Here is an 8,024-nt window from a genome sequence, read left to right on the forward strand (position 1 = left end):
TCTTTCTCTCTCTCTCAAAATAAATAAATAAACTTTAAAAAATTAAAAATGGGCAAAAGATTTAAACTCTCCATCAAAGAGGGTATATGAATGGCCAATAAACATATGAAAATGTCTTAGCATCATTTGTCTTCAGGGAAATGAAAATTAAAACTACAATGAGATACTACCTCACATCCACTGGAATAGCTAAAATTAAATGGGTTGATAATAATAAAAAGGTTGGCAAAAAAAAAAAAAAGGTTGCTAATAGAATCCATTGCTAATAGAAATGTAAAATGGTACAACTGCTTTGGAAAACAGCTCACAAGTTTCTTGTAAAGTGAAACATATACTTACATATGACCACTCCTAGGTATTTACCCAAGACAAATGGGTAAATATGCAAAGTCTACACAAAGACTTGTATTTGAATGTTACAACAATTTTATTCATGATATTGCCAAACTGGAAAACACCCATGTCCATCAGCAGATGAATGGATGAACAGATTATGGTATATACAAACAATGGAATACTACTCACCAATAAAAAGGGATAAGCTACTAATACATACAACAGGAATAGATCTCAAGAACATTACACTTAATGAAAAAAGACAGACACAAGAAGGTATATACTGGAGTGCCTGGCTGGTTCAGTCGGTAGAGCATACAGCTCTTGATCTCAGGGTTGTTGAGTTCAAGCTCCATGTTGGGTGTAGAGATTACTTAAAAATAAAATCTTGGGGCGCCTGTGTGGCTCAGTGGGTTAAGCGGCCAACTTCAGCTCAGGTCATGATCTCACAGTTCGTGAGTTGGAGCCTCCGCATCAGGCTCTGAGGGGACACCTCCGAGCCTGGAGCAGGCTTCAGATTCTGTGTCTCCCACTCTCTCTCTGCTCCCACCCCCACTTGTGCTCTGTCTCTCAAAAATAATAAATGTTAAAATTTTTTTTAAAAAATAAAATAAAATCTTTAAAAAAAAAAGGAATCTGGGGCGCCTGGGTGGCTCAGTCGGTTAGGCGGCTGACTTCAGCTCAGGTCATGATCTCGCGGTCCGTGAGTTCGAGCCCCGCGTCGGGCTCTGTGCTGACAGCTCAGAGCCTGGAGCCTGTTTCAGATTCTGTGTCTCCCTCTCTCTGACCCTCCCCCGTTCATGCTCTGTCTCTCTCTGTCTCAAAAATAAATAAACGTTTAAAAAAATTTAAAAAAAAAGGAATATACTATATTATATAGTTCCATTTATATGAAACTCTGGAAAATAAATTCTAATCTTTCTAGGAAGAAAGCAGAGTTCTCTCATGGGGCCAGTAGTGGGGGAAAGATTGAACATGAAGGGACACAGGAAATTACAGGGGATAGAAATGTTTTGTATTTCATCTGTAGCAGTGGTGACAGGAGTACAGAAATGTATCAAAACTCACTGAGATGTACAAAATGGTTGCATTTGATAGTATATAAACCAGATTTCTGCCTTGGGAAATCAAATGGATTGTATGCCATTTATAGATGTAAGAAACATTGAAGAAGCAGATTTGGAGGAATAAAGTTATTTGGGAAATGTTGAGGTTGAGATGCTCTTCTTTGGAGAAATGTCTATCTATTCAAGTCTCATTTTTAAATTGGATGGCTGTATTGTTATTGTTCAATTATAGGGGTTCTTTATATATACTGGATTAAACTTCTCTTATCAAATATATGATTTGCGAATAAAATTGATATAAAGGTCAGGAGAGTTAAGTTTTGGAAAAAATCAGTACAGAGATGGCAAGTGAAGTCATGTAAGAGGATGAGATCACCCAAATAATGTGTGTAGGGCTGACAACAGAACATTCAGGAACACTTGGGATGGTGAGAGACTAGGAAAAAGAAGCCAGAGTGGTAGGAAGAAATCTAGAAGGGTGTGACATCACAGAAGTCAAGAGGTATTTCAAGAAGGAAAGGACCAAAAATTATCTACTCAGTTTAGCTATGAGGACATTAGTGATGTGGTGACAGCAGTTTCTGTACAGGGGTAGCAGCAAAGATCAGACTGCAGTGAGTGGAGGAGTCAAAGGAATATAAAGAAGCATAGACACTTCAATAAAATGGCACTGAGACAACTAAATAGCCAAATGCAAAAGAATGAAGTTGGACCCTTACTTTACACCATATATAAAAATTAAACAAAAATTGATCAAGGATCTTAACATTAGAGTAAAAATTATAAAACTTTTAGAAGAAAACATAGGGATAAGTCTTTATGAACTTGGATTTGATAATGGATTCTTAGTCACCAAAAGCATGAGCAACAAAAGGAAAAATATAGATAAATTGGACTTCATCAAAATTTAAAGTTTTGGGGGGGTGCCTGGGTAGCTCAGGTGGTTGAACATCCAACTCTTGATTTTGGCTCAGATCATGATCCCAGGTTGTGGGATCAAGCCCAGCATCGGGCTCCACACTGAGCATGAAGGCTACTTAAGATTCTCTTTCTCTCTCCCTCTGACCCTCTCCTCCATGCTCCCATTCTAAAATAAAAAATAATTTGTTTTAATTTAAAGCTTTTATGCTTCAAAAGACACTTTCAAGAAAGTAAAAAGACAACCCATCAAATGTGAGACAATATTTGCAAATAATATATCTGATAAGGGACTTGTACACAAAATATATAATGAACTACAACTCAACAACCACTGCCACCACCACCATCACCACAAAACAACCTAAGTTTAAAACAGGCAAAGAAAACAAATGGGGCAAAGGGTCTGAATAGATATTTCTCCATGAAAGATACACAAATAGGGGCGCCTGGGTGGCGCAGTCGGTTGGGCGTCCGACTTCAGCCAGGTCGCGATCTCGCGGTCCGTGAGTTCGAGCCCCGCGTCAGGCTCTGGGCTGATGGCTCAGAGACTGGAGCCTGTTTCTGATTCTGTGTCTCTCTCTCTGCCCCTCCCCCGTTCATGCTCTGTCTCTCTCTGTCCCAAAAATAAATAAACGTTGAAAAAAAAAATTCTTTAAAAAAAAGAAAGATACACAAATAGCCAGTAAGCACATGAAAAAAATGCCCAACATCCTTGATCATCAGGAAAATGCAAATCAAACCCCCAATGAGCCCTATTAATGGATTGGAAGGCAGTATTATTAAGATGTCAATGCTACGCAAGGCTATCTATAGGTTCAATTCAATATCTATCAAAATCCCAATGGCATTTTTTGCAGAAATGGAAAAGGCTGTCTAAAACTTAGATGGAATCATAAGGGACACCAAATAGCCAGAGTAATCTTGGGGAAAAAAATTAAAAGAACAAAGTTGGAGGTCTTGCATTTTTGGATTTCAAAACTACAAAGCTATGGTAATTAAAACAGTGTGGTACTGGCATGAAGACAGAGATATAGACCAAGCAATGGAATAGAGAGCCCAGAAATAAACTCACATATGTGATCAAATAATTGTCAACATGAAATAACAATGTTTTCAACAAATGATGTTGGGAAAGTGGATAGCTACATGCAAAAAAACTAGAAGTTGGACCCTAACTTACACTATATAAAAAAGTGAACTCAAAATGGATCTACGACCTAAATGTAGGAGCTAAAACTATAAAATTCTTAGAAGAAAATATAGGGGAATAGCTTCATGACATTAAATTTAGCAATTATTTCTTAGATATGACACCAAGAGCAAAGACAACAAAAAGATAAATTGGACTTCATCAAAATTTAAAACTTTTGTACATTGAAGGACATGATCAATAGTGAAATGACAACCATTGGATGGGAGAAAATATTTGCAAATCATGTCTGATAACGGGCTGATATCCAGTATATATAAAGAACCCCTACAACTCAAAAACAACAAAAACAAGCAATCCAATTTTACTTATTTTAGAATTTATTGTCAAGTTAGCTAACATTCAGTGTATACAGTGTGCTCTTGGTTTGGTGCATGATATTCATCACTTACATACAATACCCAGTGCTCATCTCAACAAGTGCCTTCCTCAATGCCCATCATCCATTTTCCCCTCCCCCATCCCCCTCATCAACCCTCAGTTTGTTCTCTGTATTTAAGAGTCTCTTATGGTTTGCCTCCCTCTCTGTTTGAAACTTTTTTTCCCCTTCCCTTCCCCCATGGTCTTCTGTTAAGTTTCTCGAGTTCCACATATGAGTGAAAACATATGATATCTGTCTTTCTCTGACTTATTTCACTTAGCATGATACCTTCCAGTTCCATCCACATTGATGTAAATGGCAGGATTTCATTCTTTCTCATTCCCAAGTAGTATTCCATTGTATACATAAACCACATCTTCTTTGTCATCAGTTGATGGACATTTGGGCCCTTTCCATAATTTGGCTATTGTTGAAAGCACAAGCAATCCAATTTTAAGATGGGCTAGGAACTTGAATAGGCATTTCTCCAAAGATAAACAAATGGCCAATAAGTTCATGAAAAGGTGTTCAACATCACTAATCATTAGGGAAATGCAAATGAAAACCATGAGATAGCTCTTCATATCCATTAGGATGGCTATTAAAAACAATAGGGGTGCCAGGGTGGCTCAGTTGTTTAAGCGTCCAACTTTGGCTCAGGTCACGGTCTTGCGGTTTTTGAGTTTGAGCTCTGCGCTATTGATAGCTCAGAGCCTGGAGCCTGCTGAGGACTCTGTGTGTGTCTCTCTCTCTTCCCCACCCCTGCTCATGCTCTCTCTCTCAAAAATAAACAGTAAAAAAATAAAAAAAATAAAAACAACAACGAAACCCAGAAAATAACAAGTGCTGACAAAGATGTGGAGAAACTGTAACACTTGTGTATATTGCTGGTGGGAACGTACAGTGGAATAGCTCTATGGAAAACAGTATGGCAGTTCCTAAAAAAATTAAACGTATAGAACTACCATATGATCCAGAATTCCATTTTGGGGTATATACCTGGAAGAAATAAAAGCAGACTCTAAACAATTATCTGTACGCTCATGTTTATAACAGCAATATGTTGGTGTAGGGAGAGGTGGGTGATGAATGTGGAATCAGTGCTCAATGTATACAGAGTTTCAGTTGAGATGAAAAAGTCCTGAGATGGGTGGTGGTGATGGTTGAACAACAATGTGAATATACTTGATTCAACAAAAGTACGTATTTAAAAATGGTTAAGATGCTAAATTTTATGTATACATTACTACAAAAAGTGGGGAAGTGAACCATCCTGGAAGAAAGTTATTACCATTTCTACTTGGTATATAAGAAATGAGGATTTGTGAGACAATTTTAAAGGTTGAAGACATTCAAATTCCAAGTTTCAGAAGCCACATCTAAAAATATAGTAAAGTAAACCCACCCAAAAGAAAAACCACAATGAAATGTCCACATCACACTCATAAGGATGGCTATAATCAAAAAGTCAGCTGAACTGTGCAGTTTTTCACAGGCACCAGGTCCTTCTGAAGTTAAAAATGAGTACTGTACCTTATCCATGTGAAATACTACACAGTCAATCACATGGAATTAGGAGTGAATGAACCAAATTTTCTTTCCAGAGGAGTTAATTCTAGGTATAACTCTGACCAGGGCCTAAGGTATAAATAAAAACATTAAACTTGGATGCAGTACTCCTGCTGATATTGGAGTTTTGATCCCAAACTACATTGTAGAGCTCCAAAGAATCTAAGTTATTTCCTTCTTTCTGTTTGTCCTCACAAAATATTACAAAGGGGGTAGAAAAGCAAAATTTCACATTTAAAATTACCCTTAAATGATCAAAACGCATAGAATAGTAATTACTGAAATTGAGGGAGTTTATTTTTAAAATAAATAAAGGGGGGGATACAAAGAAGAACTTTCTACAGAGAACCGCAGATGAGCTTTCCGCCTCACTCCTATCTGCACGCATGTGTCTCCTTTTGGAAACAGCCTGTATTCTGTCTCTGCTGAATCGTTAATAATCACTGGGTGCCCCCAGAGGCTTGGGGTGTTTGTAACACCACATGAGATAACTGAGAAAGCCCATTAGAAACCATAGAGTGGTGATGATTTTTTTTTTTAACGTTTATTCATTTTTGAGAGACAGAGAGAGACAGAGTATGAGCAGGGAAGGGGCAGAGAGAGAGGGAGACACAGAATCTGAAGCAGGCTCCAGGCTCTGAGTTGTCAGCACAGAGCCCGATGTGGGGCTTGAACTCACAAACTGTGAGATCATGACCTGAGCCGAAGTCGGACGCTCAACCGACTGAGCCATCCAGGCGCCCCTGATGATTTTTTTTTAACACTTGGAATAAGGTGAACAGGGAAAGAGCACTGAATCCTTGGCTGTGCTTTGAGAATGGCTTACCTTCTTGACCTCCTCTTATGATTAGACTTTAGCTGAAGGCCAAGGCAGCAAGCTAAATGGGCAGTGAACTCCCCATCTAGGGTTTAGCCAGGATGTAACTTGTTCTTAGGATTTTGCAGTTCTTTGGGTACTGAATTATATCTGAGCACAAGCTAATGACTGAACCCTGACAGCAAGGTCCTGTTTGGCATCTGGCACTGGCATTACAAGGCATCAGAGAGAACTTAAGAGAGGCACAGTGGAGGAAATGGCTCCCAGGGTGGGAGCTTGAACTCACAACCTTGAGATCAAAGAACCACATGTCCTACCGACTGAGCCAACCAAATGCCCCTCTCTTTTTAAAAATCAGTTGGTCTGAGGCCACACAATGAATCAGAGGCAGAGCTGGGATTAGAACTCGGGTCTTCTGCCTTAGCACAGTGTCCCTTCCCCAACACCATGTTGTTTATTTTAGCTCTACTGTCAATATTTCAAAACAAATTTGTTTAAACTGATAGTTTGCTCCAACACAAAGTCCAAAAGCTAAGAAAACCCCCAAACAAGAATTGCATCATGAACAGGGTAATACCAAACCAACAACTCCACACAATAACCACCTACATCAAGTGAAAAGAGTCATAAAGGATACATAGCCTTGTCAGAGAGGTGGGGTTTTTTCCTCAGCTTTACTGAGATAGAATTCACATACCATAAGATTTTTCATTTTATACAATTTAGTGTTACTTAGTATATTCAGTTATATGACCATTACTATATAATTTCAAAACATTTTCATCACCCCAAAAAGAAACTCTGTACCCAATAGCAAGTGTTCCCCATTCTTCATCCTGAACCCCGCCAGCTCCTGGCAACCACTAATCTACTTTCTATTTGTATGCATGTGTCTGCTCTGGACATTTCATATAAATGGAAGCATACAACATGTGGTCTTTTGTGACCAGCTTCTTTCAATTAAAATGTTTCCAAGGTTCATCCATGTTGGAACATATATCAGTAAATACTTCATTCCTTTTTATGGCTGACTAATATCTTATTGTATGGTATCATCTTCTTCTTTTTTAAGGTTGCTTTATTTATTTTTGAAAGAGAGCGGTAGAAAGCGACCAGAGGAAGGGCAGAGAGGGAGAGAGAGAGAATCCCAAGCAGCCTCCGTGTTGTCAGCACAGAGCCCGCTGCAGGGCCCAAACTCACAAAGTGAAATCATGACCTGAGCCGAAATCAAGAGTCAGACACTTAATTGACTGAGCCACCCAGGTGTCCTGGTAACATCTTTATCCATTCACCAGTGGATGAACATTTGGGTTATTTCCATCTTTTGTCTATTATGAGCATTGCTATGAATGTTCATGTACAATATTTTTTGTAGACATATTTTCAATTGTCTTGGGTAATTGTCTTGAGTGGAATTGCTGGGTCATAGGAACTGCCAGACTGTTCTGCAGGCAGCTGCACCACATTACACTTCTACCAGCAATGTACGAGTGTTCTAATTCTCCACATCCTCGTCGACACTTGTTATTGTCCATCCTCTCGATCACAGCCATTCTAGTTGGTTGTGGCAGAGTCTTCATAACAAAAAGTGACAGTTAAAATCTTCTAGGCAAGCACATTCTCTGATCAAGCACATGACCCACTGAGCCCCACAGGTGGTAGAACAGGACATAATACTGATTGTACTACCCTATCCTACTGCTGTGGTGCCCTCCCTAACAATTAAGGGCAGTGGTTCTCAAA

The sequence above is a fragment of the Herpailurus yagouaroundi genome, unplaced genomic scaffold (genome assembly GCF_014898765.1).
Source record: "Herpailurus yagouaroundi ecotype Mexico unplaced genomic scaffold, PumYag 28, whole genome shotgun sequence".
Taxonomy (NCBI): Eukaryota; Metazoa; Chordata; class Mammalia; order Carnivora; family Felidae; genus Herpailurus; species Herpailurus yagouaroundi.